This window comes from Schistocerca gregaria, chromosome 3 (assembly GCF_023897955.1).
Source record: "Schistocerca gregaria isolate iqSchGreg1 chromosome 3, iqSchGreg1.2, whole genome shotgun sequence".
Classification (NCBI taxonomy): domain Eukaryota; kingdom Metazoa; phylum Arthropoda; class Insecta; order Orthoptera; family Acrididae; genus Schistocerca; species Schistocerca gregaria.
Genome location: NC_064922.1, coordinates 73,108,362 through 73,130,962, shown reverse-complemented (window position 1 = coordinate 73,130,962; position 22,601 = coordinate 73,108,362). Strand labels below are relative to the sequence as shown.

The 22,601-nt window shown below is 45.9% G+C and overlaps 1 non-coding gene across 1 annotated transcript; it reads right to left on the bottom strand.

The window, feature by feature from the left end:
- Positions 1-822: 822 nt before the first annotated feature.
- Trnai-aau (transfer RNA isoleucine (anticodon AAU)) lies at positions 823-894 on the bottom strand. The gene has a single exon. It is a non-coding gene; the product is annotated as a tRNA-Ile (tRNA).
- Between the last annotated feature and the right edge of the window lie 21,707 nt (positions 895-22,601).

Genomic DNA, 22,601 nt, shown 5'->3' with positions numbered 1-22,601 from the left:
ACGAGTTACTTCCCGACGTTGTTTTAGATGTGCAAGTGATAGTCAAAACTCGCTGTGTCGGCACTCTGCCGACCATTTCGCTAGTTAACACCGGTCTTGTTGTGTGTGTTTCAAGCTCAAGAGCATCTCCAAGCAAAAAATGGTCAACAGCAACATTCAGACGGTTTCGTACTGCTCAATTGCTACATTATAACGTTATGTTTCTTTTTCAGAACTGGAAAAACACAAGCGTGACAGCATTCTAGCCTGTAATCTTCAGATCCGAAGTCCGACGCCTTATCCATTAGGCCACACGGTCACTGACGACCAACATTTACATGTATACGACTCATCTCGAAACGCTCACACCCCTGAGGATTTGTGTTTTCGTTCTACACAGCCGCTGCCCCTTGCTCTTTCCCATCCATTCGTTACATTCAACCTCTGACGAGACCGACCAAATATAGACTGAGAAACAAGACCACACACTTTGTGCATTCGGAATCGAAGGCAGGGCGTCCCTCGCCGCATTTGCTACGATTGCCATTTGCTACTTCTGCAGAAGCGGCAGCGGCGACGACGACGACGACGACGACGACGACGACGACGACGACGAATATCGCGAGAGGCTCTGAGATATGTGAGAAATATATCTATAAAATATAATTCAGACTGCCTCGTCCCACCTTATGCTGTACCGCTTTGGCAAATGCTTTATCTGCGCCATTCGCCTTAATCGCATCTGAGAGTAATTCTTAAAAAAATGCCTGTCGCTAATTGTTCGTCATCACAGATACTGTTTGCTATACGGCCACGACGCGCAACTGATTTCCAAAATTCACCTTTCTCCTGTGAGGATTGAACTTACGACCCCTGGTTTATTAGACCAGTGCTCTACCACTGAGCTAAAGAGGCGCGGCCTAGCGGTACTCTTGGGTACTTCGTCCTTACGGTCGTCTGCATCATCAGACTTTAGCTGACAACACTTCATATTACCGGCTAATATTTGCAGCTATGGCGACAAATTACTGCTTGGCTACACATCTGACACGTAACCGATGTGCTCTCCAAACAACAACACTTGCATTTCAGAACATGTCTTTCACACATGTCTACAAAATCACCTTCACCTTCAAATACAGTTTCCTTGCGACTGACAGAGACGTAGGCAAAGTTTAAAGTTGCTATTTCCATTAAATCTCGTTAATCAGAAAAACGGTAATTTACACTTGCAGCGGAACAAAATTCCGTTCCGCCCAGCGTCTGGCTCGAACCCACGACCATGGGATTATAAGTCTGACACTCTGCCGACTGAGCTAGCCGGCTACCTCGGTGAATACCTGCCGGGTAGCACGTCACACAGTACTCGTTTGGGTTGGGTGGTCCCATACAGAATCTCTCCATGATGCCTAATGTTTTCCTAACGTCACACTCGTCACGTACTTCACTTTTATGTCATAATCATTTCTGAGAGGTAAAGAAATTGCATGACAACATAGAGAGCTAGTGGCGTCAAAATTAACACACATACTTTATGTGACTCAAAAGCCGAACGAGTTACTTCCCGACGTTGTTTTAGATGTGCAAGTGATAGTCAAACCTCGCTGTGTCGGCACTCTGCCGACCATTTCGCTAGTTAACACCGGTCTTGTTGTGTGTGTTTCAAGCTCAAGAGCATCTCCAAGCAAAAAATGGTCAACAGCAACATTCAGACGGTTTCGTACTGCTCAATTGCTACATTATAACGTTATGTTTCTTTTTCAGAACTGGAAAAACACAAGCGTGACAGCATTCGAACCTGTAATCTTCAGATCCGAAGTCCGACGCCTTATCCATTAGGCCACACGGTCACTGACGACCAACATTTACATGTATACGACTCATCTCGAAACGCTCACACCCCTGAGGATTTGTGTTTTCGTTCTACACAGCCGCTGCCCCTTGCTCTTTCCCACCCATTCGTTACATTCAACCTCTGACGAGACCGACCAAATATAGACTGAGAAACAAGACCACACACTTTGTGCATTCGGAATCGAAGGCAGGGCGTCCCTCGCCGCATTTGCTACGATTGCATTTTGCTACTTCTGCAGAAGCGGCGGCGGCGACGACGACGACGACGAATATCGCGAGAGGCTCTGAGATATGTGAGAAATACATCTATAAAATATAATTCAGACTGCCTCGTCCCACCTTATGCTGTACCGCTTTGGCAAATGCTTTATCTGCGCCATTCGCCTTAATCGCATCTGAGAGTAATTCTTAAAAAAACGCCTGTCGCTAATTGTTCGTCATCACAGATACTCTTTGCTATACGGCCACGACGCGCAACTGATTTCCAAAATTCACCTTTCTCCTGTGAGGATGGAACTTACGACCCCTGGTTTATTAGACCAGTGCTCTACCACTGAGCTAAAGAGGCGCGGCATAGCAGTACTCTTGGGTACTTCGTCCTTACGGTCGTCTGCATCATCAGACTTTAGCTGACAACACTTCATATTACCGGCTAATATTTGCAGCTATGGCGACAAATTACTGCTTGGCTACACATCTGACACGTAACCGATGTGCTCTCCAAACAACAACACTTGCATTTCAGAACATGTCTTTCACACATGTCTACAAAATCACCTTCACCTTCAAATACAGTTTCCTTGCGACTGACAGAGACGTAGGCAAAGTTTAAAGTTGCTATTTCCATTAAATATCGTTAATCAGAATAACGGTAATTTACACTTGCAGCGGAACATAATTCCGTTCCGCCCAGCGTCTGGCTCGAACCCACGACCCTGGGATTAAGAGTCTGACACTCTACCGACTGAGCTAGCCGGCTACCTCGGTGAATACCTGCCGGGTAGCACGTCACACAGTACTCGTTTGGGTTGGGTGGTCCCATACAGAAACTCTCCATGATGCCTAATGTTTTCCTAACGTCACACTCGTCACGTACTTCACTTTTATGTCAAAATCATTTCTGAGAGGTAAAGAAATTGCATGACAACATGCAGAGCTAGTGGCGTCAAAATTAACACACATTCTTTATGTGACTCAAAAGCCGAACGAGTTACTTCCCGACGTTGTTTTAGATGTGCAAGTGATAGTCAAAACTCGCTGTGTCGGCACTCTGCCGACCATTTCGCTAGTTAACACCGGTCTTGTTGTGTGTGTTTCAAGCTCAAGAGCATCTCCAAGCAAAAAATGGTCAACAGCAACATTCAGACGGTTTCGTACTGCTCAATTGCTACATTATAACGTTATGTTTCTTTTTCAGAACTGGAAAAACACAAGCGTGACAGCATTCTAGCCTGTAATCTTCAGATCCGAAGTCCGACGCCTTATCCATTAGGCCACACGGTCACTGACGACCAACATTTACATGTATACGACTCATCTCGAAACGCTCACACCCCTGAGGATTTGTGTTTTCGTTCTACACAGCCGCTGCCCCTTGCTCTTTCCCATCCATTCGTTACATTCAACCTCTGACGAGACCGACCAAATATAGACTGAGAAACAAGACCACACACTTTGTGCATTCGGAATCGAAGGCAGGGCGTCCCTCGCCGCATTTGCTACGATTGCCATTTGCTACTTCTGCAGAAGCGGCAGCGGCGACGACGACGACGACGACGACGACGACGACGACGACGACGAATATCGCGAGAGGCTCTGAGATATGTGAGAAATATATCTATAAAATATAATTCAGACTGCCTCGTCCCACCTTATGCTGTACCGCTTTGGCAAATGCTTTATCTGCGCCATTCGCCTTAATCGCATCTGAGAGTAATTCTTAAAAAAATGCCTGTCGCTAATTGTTCGTCATCACAGATACTGTTTGCTATACGGCCACGACGCGCAACTGATTTCCAAAATTCACCTTTCTCCTGTGAGGATTGAACTTACGACCCCTGGTTTATTAGACCAGTGCTATACCACTGAGCTAAAGAGGCGCGGCCTAGCGGTACTCTTGGGTACTTCGTCCTTACGGTCGTCTGCATCATCAGACTTTAGCTGACAACACTTCATATTACCGGCTAATATTTGCAGCTATGGCGACAAATTACTGCTTGGCTACACATCTGACACGTAACCGATGTGCTCTCCAAACAACAACACTTGCATTTCAGAACATGTCTTTCACACATGTCTACAAAATCACCTTCACCTTCAAATACAGTTTCCTTGCGACTGACAGAGACGTAGGCAAAGTTTAAAGTTGCTATTTCCATTAAATCTCGTTAATCAGAAAAACGGTAATTTACACTTGCAGCGGAACAAAATTCCGTTCCGCCCAGCGTCTGGCTCGAACCCACGACCATGGGATTATAAGTCTGACACTCTGCCGACTGAGCTAGCCGGCTACCTCGGTGAATACCTGCCGGGTAGCACGTCACACAGTACTCGTTTGGGTTGGGTGGTCCCATACAGAATCTCTCCATGATGCCTAATGTTTTCCTAACGTCACACTCGTCACGTACTTCACTTTTATGTCATAATCATTTCTGAGAGGTAAAGAAATTGCATGACAACATAGAGAGCTAGTGGCGTCAAAATTAACACACATACTTTATGTGACTCAAAAGCCGAACGAGTTACTTCCCGACGTTGTTTTAGATGTGCAAGTGATAGTCAAACCTCGCTGTGTCGGCACTCTGCCGACCATTTCGCTAGTTAACACCGGTCTTGTTGGGTGAGTTTCAAGCTCAAGAGCATCTCCAAGCAAAAAATGGTCAACAGCAACATTCAGACGGTTTCGTACTGCTCAATTGCTACATTATAACGTTATGTTTCTTTTTCAGAACTGGAAAAACACAAGCGTGACAGCATTCGAACCTGTAATCTTCAGATCCGAAGTCCGACGCCTTATCCATTAGGCCACACGGTCACTGACGACCAACATTTACATGTATACGACTCATCTCGAAACGCTCACACCCCTGAGGATTTGTGTTTTCGTTCTACACAGCCGCTGCCCCTTGCTCTTTCCCACCCATTCGTTACATTCAACCTCTGACGAGACCGACCAAATATAGACTGAGAAACAAGACCACACACTTTGTGCATTCGGAATCGAAGGCAGGGCGTCCCTCGCCGCATTTGCTACGATTGCATTTTGCTACTTCTGCAGAAGCGGCGGCGGCGACGACGACGACGACGAATATCGCGAGAGGCTCTGAGATATGTGAGAAATACATCTATAAAATATAATTCAGACTGCCTCGTCCCACCTTATGCTGTACCGCTTTGGCAAATGCTTTATCTGCGCCATTCGCCTTAATCGCATCTGAGAGTAATTCTTAAAAAAACGCCTGTCGCTAATTGTTCGTCATCACAGATACTCTTTGCTATACGGCCACGACGCGCAACTGATTTCCAAAATTCACCTTTCTCCTGTGAGGATGGAACTTACGACCCCTGGTTTATTAGACCAGTGCTCTACCACTGAGCTAAAGAGGCGCGGCCTAGCGGTACTCTTGGGTACTTCGTCCTTACGGTCGTCTGCATCATCAGACTTTAGCTGACAACACTTCATATTACCGGCTAATATTTGCAGCTATGGCGACAAATTACTGCTTGGCTACACATCTGACACGTAACCGATGTGCTCTCCAAACAACAACACTTGCATTTCAGAACATGTCTTTCACACATGTCTACAAAATCACCTTCACCTTCAAATACAGTTTCCTTGCGACTGACAGAGACGTAGGCAAAGTTTAAAGTTGCTATTTCCATTAAATATCGTTAATCAGAAAAACGGTAATTTACACGTGCAGCGGAACAAAACTCCGTTCCGCCCAGCGTCTGGCTCGAACCCACGACCATGGGATTAAAAGTCTGACACTCTGCCGACTGAGCTAGCCGGCTACCTCGGTGAATACCTGCCGGGTAGCACGTCACACAGTACTCGTTTGGGTTGGGTGGTCCCATACAGAATCTCTCCATGATGCCTAATGTTTTCCTAACGTCACACTCGTCACGTACTTCACTTTTATGTCATAATCATTTCTGAGAGGTAAAGAAATTGCATGACAACATGCAGAGCTAGTGGCGTCAAAATTAACAAACATACTTTATGTGACTCAAAAGCCGAACGAGTTACTTCCCGACGTTGTTTTAGATGTGCAAGTGATAGTCAAAACTCGTCGTGTCGGCACTCTGCCGACCATTTCGCTAGTTAACACCGGTCTTGTTGTGTGTGTTTCAAGCTCAAGAGCATCTCCAAGCAAAAAATGGTCAACAGCAACATTCAGACGGTTTCGTACTGCTCAATTGCTACATTAAAACGTTATGTTTCTTTTTCAGAACTGGAAAAACACAAGCGTGACAGCATTCGAACCTGTAATCTTCAGATCCGAAGTCCGACGCCTTATCCATTAGGCCACACGGTCACTGACGACCAACATTTACATGTATACGACTCATCTCGAAACGCTCACACCCCTGAGGATTTGTGTTTTCGTTCTACACAGCCGCTGCCCCTTGCTCTTTCCCACCCATTCGTTACATTCAACCTCTGACGAGACCGACCAAATATAGACTGAGAAACAAGACCACACACTTTGTGCATTCGGAATCGAAGGCAGGGCGTCCCTCGCCGCATTTGCTACGATTGCCATTTGCTACTTCTGCAGAAGCGGCGGCGGCGACGACGACGACGAATATCGCGAGAGGCTCTGAGATATGTGAGAAATACATCTATAAAATATAATTCAGACTGCCTCGTCCCACCTTATGCTGTACCGCTTTGGCAAATGCTTTATCTGCGCCATTCGCCTTAATCGCATCTGAGAGTAATTCTTAAAAAAACGCCTGTCGCTAATTGTTCGTCATCACAGATACTCTTTGCTATACGGCCACGACGCGCAACTGATTTCCAAAATTCACCTTTCTCCTGTGAGGATGGAACTTACGACCCCTGATTTATTAGACCAGTGCTCTACCACTGAGCTAAAGAGGCGCGGCCTAGCAGTACTCTTGGGTACTTCGTCCTTACGGTCGTCTGCATCATCAGACTTTAGCTGACAACACTTCATATTACCGGCTAATATTTGCAGCTATGGCGACAAATTACTGCTTGGCTACACATCTGACACGTAACCGATGTGCTCTCCAAACAACAACACTTGCATTTCAGAACATGTCTTTCACACATGTCTACAAAATCACCTTCACCTTCAAATACAGTTTCCTTGCGACTGACAGAGACGTAGGCAAAGTTTAAAGTTGCTATTTCCATTAAATATCGTTAATCAGAAAAACGGTAATTTACACGTGCAGCGGAACAAAACTCCGTTCCGCCCAGCGTCTGGCTCGAACCCACGACCATGGGATTAAAAGTCTGATACTCTGCCGACTGAGCTAGCCGGCTACCTCGGTGAATACCTGCCGGGTAGCACGTCACACAGTACTCGTTTGGGTTGGGTGGTCCCATACAGAATCTCTCCATGATGCCTAATGTTTTCCTAACGTCACACTCGTCACGTACTTCACTTTTATGTCATAATCATTTCTGAGAGGTAAAGAAATTGCATGACAACATGCAGAGCTAGTGGCGTCAAAATTAACACACATACTTTATGTGACTCAAAAGCCGAACGAGTTACTTCCCGACGTTGTTTTAGATGTGCAAGTGATAGTCAAAACTCGTCGTGTCGGCACTCTGCCGACCATTTCGCTAGTTAACACCGGTCTTGTTGTGTGTGTTTCAAGCTCAAGAGCATCTCCAAGCAAAAAATGGTCAACAGCAACATTCAGACGGTTTCGTACTGCTCAATTGCTACATTAAAACGTTATGTTTCTTTTTCAGAACTGGAAAAACACAAGCGTGACAGCATTCGAACCTGTAATCTTCAGATCCGAAGTCCGACGCCTTATCCATTAGGCCACACGGTCACTGACGACCAACATTTACATGTATACGACTCATCTCGAAACGCTCACACCCCTGAGGATTTGTGTTTTCGTTCTACACAGCCGCTGCCCCTTGCTCTTTCCCACCCATTCGTTACATTCAACCTCTGACGAGACCGACCAAATATAGACTGAGAAACAAGACCACACACTTTGTGCATTCGGAATCGAAGGCAGGGCGTCCCTCGCCGCATTTGCTACGATTGCCATTTGCTACTTCTGCAGAAGCGGCGGCGGCGACGACGACGACGAATATCGCGAGAGGCTCTGAGATATGTGAGAAATACATCTATAAAATATAATTCAGACTGCCTCGTCCCACCTTATGCTGTACCGCTTTGGCAAATGCTTTATCTGCGCCATTCGCCTTAATCGCATCTGAGAGTAATTCTTAAAAAAACGCCTGTCGCTAATTGTTCGTCATCACAGATACTGTTTGCTATACGGCCACGACGCGCAACTGATTTCCAAAATTCATCTTTCTCCTGTGAGGATGGAACTTACGACCCCTGGTTTATTAGACCAGTGCTCTACCACTGAGCTAAAGAGGCGCGGCCTAGCGGTACTCTTGGGTACTTCGTCCTTACGGTCGTCTGCATCATCAGACTTTAGCTGACAACACTTCATATTACCGGCTAATATTTGCAGCTATGGCGACAAATTACTGCTTGGCTACACATCTGACACGTAACCGATGTGCTCTCCAAACAACAACACTTGCATTTCAGAACATGTCTTTCACACATGTCTACAAAATCACCTTCACCTTCAAATACAGTTTCCTTGCGACTGACAGAGACGTAGGCAAAGTTTAAAGTTGCTATTTCCATTAAATCTCGTTAATCAGAAAAACGGTAATTTACACTTGCAGCGGATTAAAATTCCGATCCGCCCAGCGTCTGGCTCGAACCCACGACCCTGGGATTAAGAGTCTGACACTCTACCAACTGAGCTAGCCGGCTACCTAGGTGAATACCTGCCGGGTAGCACGTCACACAGTACTCGTTTGGGTTGGGTGGTCCCATACAGAATCTCTCCATGATGCCTAATGTTTTCCTAACGTCACACTCGTCACGTACTTCACTTTCATGTCATAATCATTTCTGAGAGGTAAAGAAATTGCATGACAACATGCAGAGCTAGTGGCGTCAAAATTAACACACATACTTTATGTGACTCAAAAGCCGAACGAGTTACTTCCCGACGTTGTTTTAGATGTGTAAGTGATAGTCAAAACTCGCTGTGTCGGCACTCTGCCGACCATTTCGCTAGTTAACACCTGTCTTGTTGTGTGTGTTTCAAGCTCAAGAGCATCTCCAAGCAAAAAATGGTCAACAGCAACATTCAGACGGTTTCGTACTGCTCAATTGCTACATTAAAACGTTATGTTTCTTTTTCAGAACTGGAAAAACACAAGCGTGACAGCATTCGAACCTGTAATCTTCAGATCCGAAGTCCGACGCCTTATCCATTAGGCCACACGGTCACTGACGACCAACATTTACATGTATACGACTCATCTCGAAACGCTCACACCCCTGAGGATTTGTGTTTTCGTTCTACACAGCCGCTGCCCCTTGCTCTTTCCCACCCATTCGTTACATTCAACCTCTGACGAGACCGACCAAATATAGACTGAGAAACAAGACCACACACTTTGTGCATTCGGAATCGAAGGCAGGGCGTCCCTCGCCGCATTTGCTACGATTGCCATTTGCTACTTCTGCAGAAGCGGCGGCGGCGACGACGACGACGAATATCGCGAGAGGCTCTGAGATATGTGAGAAATACATCTATAAAATATAATTCAGACTGCCTCGTCCCACCTTATGCTGTACCGCTTTGGCAAATGCTTTATCTGCGCCATTCGCCTTAATCGCATCTGAGAGTAATTCTTAGAAAAACGCCTGTCGCTAATTGTTCGTCATCACAGATACTCTTTGCTATACGGCCACGACGCGCAACTGATTTCCAAAATTCACCTTTCTCCTGTGAGGATGGAACTTACGACCCCTGGTTTATTAGACCAGTGCTCTACCACTGAGCTAAAGAGGCGCGGCCTAACGGTACTCTTGGGTACTTCGTCCTTACGGTCGTCTGCATCATCAGACTTTAGCTGACAACACTTCATTTTACCGGCTAATATTTGCAGCTATGGCGACAAATTACTGCTTGGCTACACATCTGACACGTAACCGATGTGCTCTCCAAACAACAACACTTGCATTTCAGAACATGTCTTTCACACATGTCTACAAAATCAGCTTCACCTTCAAATACAGTTTCCTTGCGACTGACAGAGACGTAGGCAAAGTTTAAAGTTGCTATTTCCATTAAATCTCGTTAATCAGAAAAACGGTAATTTACACGTGCAGCGGAACAAAATTCCGTTCCGCCCAGCGTCTGGCTCGAACCCACGACCATGGGATTAAAAGTCTGACATTCTGCCGACTGAGCTAGCCGGCTACCTCGGTGAATACCTGCCGGGTAGCACGTCACACAGTACTCGTTTGGGTTGGGTGGTCCCATACAGAATCTCTCCATGATGCCTAATGTTTTCCTAACGTCACACTCGTCACGTACTTCACTTTTATGTCATAATCATTTCTGAGAGGTAAAGAAATTGCATGACAACATGCAGAGCTAGTGGCGTCAAAATTAACACACATACTTTATGTGACTCAAAAGCCGAACGAGTTACTTCCCGACGTTGTTTTAGATGTGCAAGTGATAGTCAAAACTCGTCGTGTCGGCACTCTGCCGACCATTTCGCTAGTTAACACCGGTCTTGTTGTGTGTGTTTCAAGCTCAAGAGCATCTCCAAGCAAAAAATGGTCAACAGCAACATTCAGACGGTTTCGTACTGCTCAATTGCTACATTAAAACGTTATGTTTCTTTTTCAGAACTGGAAAAACACAAGCGTGACAGCATTCGAACCTGTAATCTTCAGATCCGAAGTCCGACGCCTTATCCATTAGGCCACACGGTCACTGACGACCAACATTTACATGTATACGACTCATCTCGAAACGCTCACACCCCTGAGGATTTGTGTTTTCGTTCTACACAGCCGCTCCCCCTTGCTCTTTCCCACCCATTCGTTACATTCAACCTCTGACGAGACCGACCAAATATAGACTGAGAAACAAGACCACACACTTTGTGCATTCGGAATCGAAGGCAGGGCGTCCCTCGCCGCATTTGCTACGATTGCCATTTGCTACTTCTGCAGAAGCGGCGGCGGCGACGACGACGACGAATATCGCGAGAGGCTCTGAGATATGTGAGAAATACATCTATAAAATATAATTCAGACTGCCTCGTCCCACCTTATGCTGTACCGCTTTGGCAAATGCTTTATCTGCGCCATTCGCCTTAATCGCATCTGAGAGTAATTCTTAAAAAAACGCCTGTCGCTAATTGTTCGTCATCACAGATACTCTTTGCTATACGGCCACGACGCGCAACTGATTTCCAAAATTCACCTTTCTCCTGTGAGGATGGAACTTACGACCCCTGGTTTATTAGACCAGTGCTCTACCACTGAGCTAAAGAGGCGCGGCCTAGCGGTACTCTTGGGTACTTCGTCCTTACGGTCGTCTGCATCATCAGACTTTAGCTGACAACACTTCATATTACCGGCTAATATTTGCAGCTATGGCGACAAATTACTGCTTGGCTACACATCTGACACGTAACCGATGTGCTCTCCAAACAACAACACTTGCATTTCAGAACATGTCTTTCACACATGTCTACAAAATCACCTTCACCTTCAAATACAGTTTCCTTGCGACTGACAGAGACGTAGGCAAAGTTTAAAGTTGCTATTTCCATTAAATATCGTTAATCAGAAAAACGGTAATTTACACGTGCAGCGGAACAAAATTCCGTTCCGCCCAGCGTCTGGCTCGAACCCACGACCATGGGATTAAAAGTCTGACACTCTGCCGACTGAGCTAGCCGGCTACCTCGGTGAATACCTGCCGGGTAGCACGTCACACAGTACTCGTTTGGGTTGGGTGGTCCCATACAGAATCTCTCCATGATGCCTAATGTTTTCCTAACGTCACACTCGTCACGTACTTCACTTTTATGTCATAATCATTTCTGAGAGGTAAAGAAATTGCATGACAACATGCAGAGCTAGTGGCGTCAAAATTAACACACATACTTTATGTGACTCAAAAGCCGAACGAGTTACTTCCCGACGTTGTTTTAGATGTGCAAGTGATAGTCAAAACTCGTCGTGTCGGCACTCTGCCGACCATTTCGCTAGTTAACACCGGTCTTGTTGTGTGTGTTTCAAGCTCAAGAGCATCTCCAAGCAAAAAATGGTCAACAGCAACATTCAGACGGTTTCGTACTGCTCAATTGCTACATTAAAACGTTATGTTTGTTTTTCAGAACTGGAAAAACACAAGCGTGACAGCATTCGAACCTGTAATCTTCAGATCCGAAGTCCGACGCCTTATCCATTAGGCCACACGGTCACTGACGACCAACATTTACATGTATACGACTCATCTCGAAACGCTCACACCCCTGAGGATTTGTGTTTTCGTTCTACACAGCCGCTGCCCCTTGCTCTTTCCCACCCATTCGTTACATTCAACCTCTGACGAGACCGACCAAATATAGACTGAGAAACAAGACCACACACTTTGTGCATTCGGAATCGAAGGCAGGGCGTCCCTCGCCGCATTTGCTACGATTGCCATTTGCTACTTCTGCAGAAGCGGCGGCGGCGACGACGACGACGAATATCGCGAGAGGCTCTGAGATATGTGAGAAATACATCTATAAAATATAATTCAGACTGCCTCGTCCCACCTTATGCTGTACCGCTTTGGCAAATGCTTTATCTGCGCCATTCGCCTTAATCGCATCTGAGAGTAATTCTTAAAAAAACGCCTGTCGCTAATTGTTCGTCATCACAGATACTGTTTGCTATACGGCCACGACGCGCAACTGATTTCCAAAATTCATCTTTCTCCTGTGAGGATGGAACTTACGACCCCTGGTTTATGAGACCAGTGCTCTACCACTGAGCTAAAGAGGCGCGGCCTAGCGGTACTCTTGGGTACTTCGTCCTTACGGTCGTCTGCATCATCAGACTTTAGCTGACAACACTTCATATTACCGGCTAATATTTGCAGCTATGGCGACAAATTACTGCTTGGCTACACATCTGACACGTAACCGATGTGCTCTCCAAACAACAACACTTGCATTTCAGAACATGTCTTTCACACATGTCTACAAAATCACCTTCACCTTCAAATACAATTTCCTTGCGACTGACAGAGACGTAGGCAAAGTTTAAAGTTGCTATTTCCATTAAATCTCGTTAATCAGAAAAACGGTAATTTACACTTGCAGCGGATTAAACTTCCGTTCCGCCCAGCGTCTGGCTCGAACCCACGACCCTGGGATTAAGAGTCTGACACTCTACCAACTGAGCTAGCCGGCTACCTAGGTGAATACCTGCCGGGTAGCACGTCACACAGTACTCGTTTGGGTTGGGTGGTCCCATACAGAATCTCTCCATGATGCCTAATGTTTTCCTAACGTCACACTCGTCACGTACTTCACTTTCATGTCATAATCATTTCTGAGAGGTAAAGAAATTGCATGACAACATGCAGAGCTAGTGGCGTCAAAATTAACACACATACTTTATGTGACTCAAAAGCCGAACGAGTTACTTCCCGACGTTGTTTTAGATGTGTAAGTGATAGTCAAAACTCGCTGTGTCGGCACTCTGCCGACCATTTCGCTAGTTAACACCGGTCTTGTTGTGTGTGTTTCAAGCTCAAGAGCATCTCCAAGCAAAAAATGGTCAACAGCAACATTCAGACCGTTTCGTACTGCTCAATTGCTACATTAAAACGTTATGTTTCTTTTTCAGAACTGGAAAAACACAAGCGTGACAGCATTCGAACCTGTAATCTTCAGATCCGAAGTCCGACGCCTTATCCATTAGGCCACACGGTCACTGACGACCAACATTTACATGTATACGACTCATCTCGAAACGCTCACACCCCTGAGGATTTGTGTTTTCGTTCTACACAGCCGCTGCCCCTTGCTCTTTCCCACCCATTCGTTACATTCAACCTCTGACGAGACCGACCAAATATAGACTGAGAAACAAGACCACACACTTTGTGCATTCGGAATCGAAGGCAGGGCGTCCCTCGCCGCATTTGCTACGATTGCCATTTGCTACTTCTGCAGAAGCGGCGGCGGCGACGACGACGACGAATATCGCGAGAGGCTCTGAGATATGTGAGAAATACATCTATAAAATATAATTCAGACTGCCTCGTCCCACCTTATGCTGTACCGCTTTGGCAAATGCTTTATCTGCGCCATTCGCCTTAATCGCATCTGAGAGTAATTCTTAGAAAAAGGCCTGTCGCTAATTGTTCGTCATCACAGATACTCTTTGCTATACGGCCACGACGCGCAACTGATTTCCAAAATTCACCTTTCTCCTGTGAGGATGGAACTTACGACCCCTGGTTTATTAGACCAGTGCTCTACCACTGAGCTAAAGAGGCGCGGCCTAGCGGTACTCTTGGGTACTTCGTCCTTACGGTCGTCTGCATCATCAGACTTTAGCTGACAACACTTCATATTACCGGCTAATATTTGCAGCTATGGCGACAAATTACTGCTTGGCTACACATCTGACACGTAACCGATGTGCTCTCCAAACAACAACACTTGCATTTCAGAACATGTCTTTCACACATGTCTACAAAATCAGCTTCACCTTCAAATACAGTTTCCTTGCGACTGACAGAGACGTAGGCAAAGTTTAAAGTTGCTATTTCCATTAAATCTCGTTAATCAGAAAAACGGTAATTTACACGTGCAGCGGAACAAAATTCCGTTCCGCCCAGCGTCTGGCTCGAACCCACGACCATGGGATTAAAAGTCTGACACTCTGCCGACTGAGCTAGCCGGCTACCTCGGTGAATACCTGAAGGGTAGCACGTCACACAGTACTCGTTTGGGTTGGGTGGTCCCATACAGAATCTCTCCATGATGCCTAATGTTTTCCTAACGTCACACTCGTCACGTACTTCACTTTTATGTCATAATCATTTCTGAGAGGTAAAGAAATTGCATGACAACATGAGAGAGCTAGTGGCGTCAAAATTAACACACATACTTTATGTGACTCAAAAGCCGAACGAGTTACTTCCCGACGTTGTTTTAGATGTGCAAGTGATAGTCAAAACTCGTCGTGTCGGCAATCTGCCGACCATTTCGCTAGTTAACACCGGTCTTGTTGTGTGTGTTTCAAGCTCAAGAGCATCTCCAAGCAAAAAATGGTCAACAGCAACATTCAGACGGTTTCGTACTGCTCAATTGCTACATTATAACGTTATGTTTCTTTTTCAGAACTGGAAAAACACAAGCGTGACAGCATTCGAACCTGTAATCTTCAGATCCGAAGTCCGACGCCTTATCCATTAGGCCACACGGTCACTGACGACCAACATTTACATGTATACGACTCATCTCGAAACGCTCACACCCCTGAGGATTTGTGTTTTCGTTCTACACAGCCGCTGCCCCTTGCTCTTTCCCACCCATTCGTTACATTCAACCTCTGACGAGACCGACCAAATATAGACTGAGAAACAAGACCACACACTTTGTGCATTCGGAATCGAAGGCAGGGCGTCCCTCGCCGCATTTGCTACGATTGCCATTTGCTACTTCTGCAGAAGCGGCGGCGGCGACGACGACGACGAATATCGCGAGAGGCTCTGAGATATGTGAGAAATACATCTATAAAATATAATTCAGACTGCCTCGTCCCACCTTATGCTGTACCGCTTTGGCAAATGCTTTATCTGCGCCATTCGCCTTAATCGCATCTGAGAGTAATTCTTAAAAAAACGCCTGTCGCTAATTGTTCGTCATCACAGATACTCTTTGCTATACGGCCACGACGCGCAACTGATTTCCAAAATTCACCTTTCTCCTGTGAGGATGGAACTTACGACCCCTGGTTTATTAGACCAGTGCTCTACCACTGAGCTAAAGAGGCGCGGCCTAGCGGTACTCTTGGGTACTTCGTCCTTACGGTCGTCTGCATCATCAGACTTTAGCTGACAACACTTCATATTACCGGCTAATATTTGCAGCTATGGCGACAAATTACTGCTTGGCTACACATCTGACACGTAACCGATGTGCTCTCCAAACAACAACACTTGCATTTCAGAACATGTCTTTCACACATGTCTACAAAATCACCTTCACCTTCAAATACAGTTTCCTTGCGACTGACAGAGACGTAGGCAAAGTTTAAAGTTGCTATTTCCATTAAATATCGTTAATCAGAAAAACGGTAATTTACACGTGCAGCGGAACAAAATTCCGTTCCGCCCAGCGTCTGGCTCGAACCCACGACCATGGGATTAAAAGTCTGACACTCTGCCGACTGAGCTAGCCGGCTACCTCGGTGAATACCTGCCGGGTAGCACGTCACACAGTACTCGTTTGGGTTGGGTGGTCCCATACAGAATCTCTCCATGATGCCTAATGTTTTCCTAACGTCACACTCGTCACGTACTTCACTTTTATGTCATAATCATTTCTGAGAGGTAAAGAAATTGCATGACAACATGCAGAGCTAGTGGCGTCAAAATTAACACACATACTTTATGTGACTCAAAAGCCGAACGAGTTACTTCCCGACGTTGTTTTAGATGTGCAAGTGATAGTCAAAACTCGTCGTGTCGGCACTCTGCCGACCATTTCGCTAGTTAACACCGGTCTTGTTGTGTGTGTTTCAAGCTCAAGAGCATCTCCAAGCAAAAAATGGTCAACAGCAACATTCAGACGGTTTCGTACTGCTCAATTGCTACATTAAAACGTTATGTTTCTTTTTCAGAACTGGAAAAACACAAGCGTGACAGCATTCGAACCTGTAATCTTCAGATCCGAAGTCCGACGCCTTATCCATTAGGCCACACGGTCACTGACGACCAACATTCACATGTATACGACTCATCTCGAAACGCTCACACCCCTGAGGATTTGTGTTTTCGTTCTACACAGCCGCTGCCCCTTGCTCTTTCCCACCCATTCGTTACATTCAACCTCTGACGAGACCGACCAAATATAGACTGAGAAACAAGACCACACACTTTGTGCATTCGGAATCGAAGGCAGGGCGTCCCTCGCCGCATTTGCTACGATTGCCATTTGCTACTTCTGCAGAAGCGGCGGCGGCGACGACGACGACGAATATCGCGAGAGGCTCTGAGATATGTGAGAAATACATCTATAAAATATAATTCAGACTGCCTCGTCCCACCTTATGCTGTACCGCTTTGGCAAATGCTTTATCTGCGCCATTCGCCTTAATCGCATCTGAGAGTAATTCTTAAAAAAACGCCTGTCGCTAATTGTTCGTCATCACAGATACTCTTTGCTATACGGCCACGACGCGCAACTGATTTCCAAAATTCACCTTTCTCCTGTGAGGATGGAACTTACGACCCCTGGTTTATTAGACCAGTGCTCTACCACTGAGCTAAAGAGGCGCGGCCTAGCGGTACTCTTGGGTACTTCGTCCTTACGGTCGTCTGCATCATCAGACTTTAGCTGACAACACTTCATATTACCGGCTAATATTTGCAGCTATGGCGACAAATTACTGCTTGGCTACACATCTGACACGTAACCGATGTGCTCTCCAAACAACAACACTTGCATTTCAGAACATGTCTTTCACACATGTCTACAAAATCACCTTCACCTTCAAATACAGTTTCCTTGCGACTGACAGAGACGTAGGCAAAGTTTAAAGTTGCTATTTCCATTAAATATCGTTAATCAGAAAAACGGTAATTTACACGTGCAGCGGAACAAAATTCCGTTCCGCCCAGCGTCTGGCTTGAACCCACGACCATGGGATTAAAAGTCTGACACTCTGCCGACTGAGCTAGCCGGCTACCTCGGTGAATACCTGCCGGGTAGCACGTCACACAGTACTCGTTTGGGTTGGGTGGTCCCATACAGAATCTCTCCATGATGCCTAATGTTTTCCTAACGTCACACTCGTCACGTACTTCACTTTTATGTCATAATCATTTCTGAGAGGTAAAGAAATTGCATGACAACATGCAGAGCTAGTGGCGTCAAAATTAACACACATACTTTATGTGACTCAAAAGCCGAACGAGTTACTTCCCGACGTTGTTTTAGATGTGCAAGTGATAGTCAAAACTCGCTGTGTCGGCACTCTGCCGACCATTTCGCTAGTTAACACCGGTCTTGTTGTGTGTGTTTCAAGCTCAAGAGCATCTCCAAGCAAAAAATGGTCAACAGCAACATTCAGACGGTTTCGTACTGCTCAATTGCTACATTAAAACGTTATGTTTGTTTTTCAGAACTGGAAAAACACAAGCGTGACAGCATTCGAACCTGTAATCTTCAGATCCGAAGTCCGACGCCTTATCCATTAGGCCACACGGTCACTGACGACCAACATTTACATGTATACGACTCATCTCGAAACGCTCACACCCCTGAGGATTTGTGTTTTCGTTCTACACAGCCGCTGCCCCTTGCTCTTTCCCACCCATTCGTTACATTCAACCTCTGACGAGACCGACCAAATATAGACTGAGAAACAAGACCACACACTTTGTGCATTCGGAATCGAAGGCAGGGCGTCCCTCGCCGCATTTGCTACGATTGCCCTTTGCTACTTCTGCAGAAGCGGCGGCGGCGACGACGACGACGAATATCGCGAGAGGCTCTGAGATATGTGAGAAATACATCAATAAAATATAATTCAGACTGCCTCGTCCCACCTTATGCTGTACCGCTTTGGCAAATGCTTTATCTGCGCCATTCGCCTTAATCGCATCTGAGAGTAATTCTTAAAAAAACGCCTGTCGCTAATTGTTCGTCATCACAGATACTCTTTGCTATACGGCCACGACGCGCAACTGATTTCCAAAATTCACCTTTCTCCTGTGAGGATGGAACTTACGACCCCTGGTTTATTAGACCAGTGCTCTACCACTGAGCTAAAGAGGCGCGGCCTAGCAGTACTCTTGGGTACTTCGTCCTTACGGTCGTCTGCATCATCAGACTTTAGCTGACAACACTTCATATTACCGGCTAATATTTGCAGCTATGGCGACAAATTACTGCTTGGCTACACATCTGACACGTAACCGATGTGCTCTCCAAACAACAACACTTGCATTTCAGAACATGTCTTTCACACATGTCTACAAAATCACCTTCACCTTCAAATACAGTTTCCTTGCGACTGACAGAGACGTAGGCAAAGTTTAAAGTTGCTATTTCCATTAAATATCGTTAATCAGAAAAACGGTAATTTACACGTGCAGCGGAACAAAATTCCGTTCCGCCCAGCGTCTGGCTCGAACCCACGACCATGGGATTAAAAGTCTGACACTCTGCCGACTGAGCTAGCCGGCTACCTCGGTGAATACCTGCCGGGTAGCACGTCACACAGTACTCGTTTGGGTTGGGTGGTCCCATACAGAATCTCTCCATGATGCCTAATGTTTTCCTAACGTCACACTCGTCACGTACTTCACTTTTATGTCATAATCATTTCTGAGAGGTAAAGAAATTGCATGACAACATGCAGAGCTAGTGGCGTCAAAATTAACACACATACTTTATGTGACTCAAAAGCCGAACGAGTTACTTCCCGACGTTGTTTTAGATGTGCAAGTGATAGTCAAAACTCGTCGTGTCGGCACTCTGCCGACCATTTCGCTAGTTAACACCGGTCTTGTTGTGTGTGTTTCAAGCTCAAGAGCATCTCCAAGCAAAAAATGGTCAACAGCAACATTCAGACGGTTTCGTACTGCTCAATTGCTACATTAAAACGTTATGTTTCTTTTTCAGAACTGGAAAAACACAAGCGTGACAGCATTCGAACCTGTAATCTTCAGATCCGAAGTCCGACGCCTTATCCATGAGGCCACACGGTCACTGACGACCAACATTTACATGTATACGACTCATCTCAAAACGCTCACACCCCTGAGGATTTGTGTTTTCGTTCTACACAGCCGCTGCCCCTTGCTCTTTCCCACCCATTCGTTACATTCAACCTCTGACGAGACCGACCAAATATAGACTGAGAAACAAGACCACACACTTTGTGCATTCGGAATCGAGGGCAGGGCGTCCCTCGCCGCATTTGCTACGATTGCCATTTGCTACTTCTGCAGAAGCGGCGGCGGCGACGACGACGACGAATATCGCGAGAGGCTCTGAGATATGTGAGAAATACATCTATAAAATGTAATTCAGACTGCCTCGTCCCACCTTATGCTGTACCGCTTTGGCAAATGCTTTATCTGCGCCATTCGCCTTAATCGCATCTGAGAGTAATTCTTAAAAAAACGCCTGTCGCTAATTGTTCGTCATCACAGATACTGTTTGCTATACGGCCACGACGCGCAACTGATTTCCAAAATTCATCTTTCTCCTGTGAGGATGGAACTTACGACCCCTGGTTTATTAGACCAGTGCTCTACCACTGAGCTAAAGAGGCGCGGCCTAGCGGTACTCTTGGGTACTTCGTCCTTACGGTCGTCTGCATCATCAGACTTTAGCTGACAACACTTCATATTACCGGCTAATATTTGCAGCTATGGCGACAAATTACTGCTTGGCTACACATCTGACACGTAACCGATGTGCTCTCCAAACAACAACACTTGCATTTCAGAACATGTCTTTCACACATGTCTACAAAATCACCTTCACCTTCAAATACAGTTTCCTTGCGACTGACAGAGACGTAGGCAAAGTTTAAAGTTGCTATTTCCATTAAATCTCGTTAATCAGAAAAACGGTAATTTACACTTGCAGCGGATTAAAATTTCGTTCCGCCCAGCGCCTGGCTCGAACCCACGACCCTGGGATTAAGAGTCTGACACTCTACCAACTGAGCTAGCCGGCTACCTAGGTGAATACCTGCCGGGTAGCACGTCACACAGTACTCGTTTGGGTTGGGTGGTCCCATACAGAATCTCTCCATGATGCCTAATGTTTTCCTAACGTCACACTCGTCACGTACTTCACTTTTATGTCATAATCATTTCTGAGAGGTAAAGAAATTGCATGACAACATGCAGAGCTAGTGGCGTCAAAATTAACACACATACTTTATGTGACTCAAAAGCCGAACGAGTTACTTCCCGACGTTGTTTTAGATGTGCAAGTGATAGTCAAAACTCGCTGTGTCGGCACTCTGCCGACCATTTCGCTAGTTAACACCGGTCTTGTTGTGTGTGTTTCAAGCTCAAGAGCATCTCCAAGCAAAAAATGGTCAACAGCAACATTCAGACGGTTTCGTACTGCTCAATTGCTACATTAAAACGTTATGTTTCTTTTTCAGAACTGGAAAAACACAAGCGTGACAGCATTCGAACCTGTAATCTTCAGATCCGAAGTCCGACGCCTTATCCATTAGGCCACACGGTCACTGACGACCAACATTTACATGTATACGACTCATCTCGAAACGCTCACACCCCTGAGGATTTGTGTTTTCGTTCTACACAGCCGCTGCCCCTTGCTCTTTCCCACCCATTCGTTACATTCAACCTCTGACGAGACCGACCAAATATAGACTGAGAAACAAGACCACACACTTTGTGCATTCGGAATCGAAGGCAGGGCGTCCCTCGCCGCATTTGCTACGATTGCCATTTGCTACTTCTGCAGAAGCGGCGGCGGCGACGACGACGACGAATATCGCGAGAGGCTCTGAGATATGTGAGAAATACATCTATAAAATATAATTCAGACTGCCTCGTCCCACCTTATGGTGTACCGCTTTGGCAAATGCTTTATCTGCGCCATTCGCCTTAATCGCATCTGAGAGTAATTCTTAAAAAAACGCCTGTCGCTAATTGTTCGTCATCACAGATACTCTTTGCTATACGGCCACGACGCGCAACTGATTTCCAAAATTCACCTTTCTCCTGTGAGGATGGAACTTACGACCCCTGGTTTATTAGACCAGTGCTCTACCACTGAGCTAAAGAGGCGCGGCCTAGCGGTACTCTTGGGTACTTCGTCCTTACGGTCGTCTGCATCATCAGACTTTAGCTGACAACACTTCATATTACCGGCTAATATTTGCAGCTATGGCGACAAATTACTGCTTGGCTACACATCTGACACGTAACCGATGTGCTCTCCAAACAACAACACTTGCATTTCAGAACATGTCTTTCACACATGTCTACAAAATCACCTTCACCTTCAAATACAGTTTCCTTGCGACTGACAGAGACGTAGGCAAAGTTTAAAGTTGCTATTTCCATTAAATCTCGTTAATCAGAAAAACGGTAATTTACACTTGCAGCGGATTAAAATTCCGTTCCGCCCAGCGTCTGGCTCGAACCCACGACCCTGGGATTAAGAGTCTGACACTCTACCAACTGAGCTAGCCGGCTACCTAGGTGAATACCTGCCGGGTAGCACGTCACACAGTACTCGTTTGGGTTGGGTGGTCCCATACAGAATCTCTCCATGATGCCTAATGTTTTCCTAACGTCACACTCGTCACGTACTTCACTTTCATGTCATAATCATTTCTGAGATGTAAAGAAATTGCATGACAACATGCAGAGCTAGTGGCGTCAAAATTAACACACATACT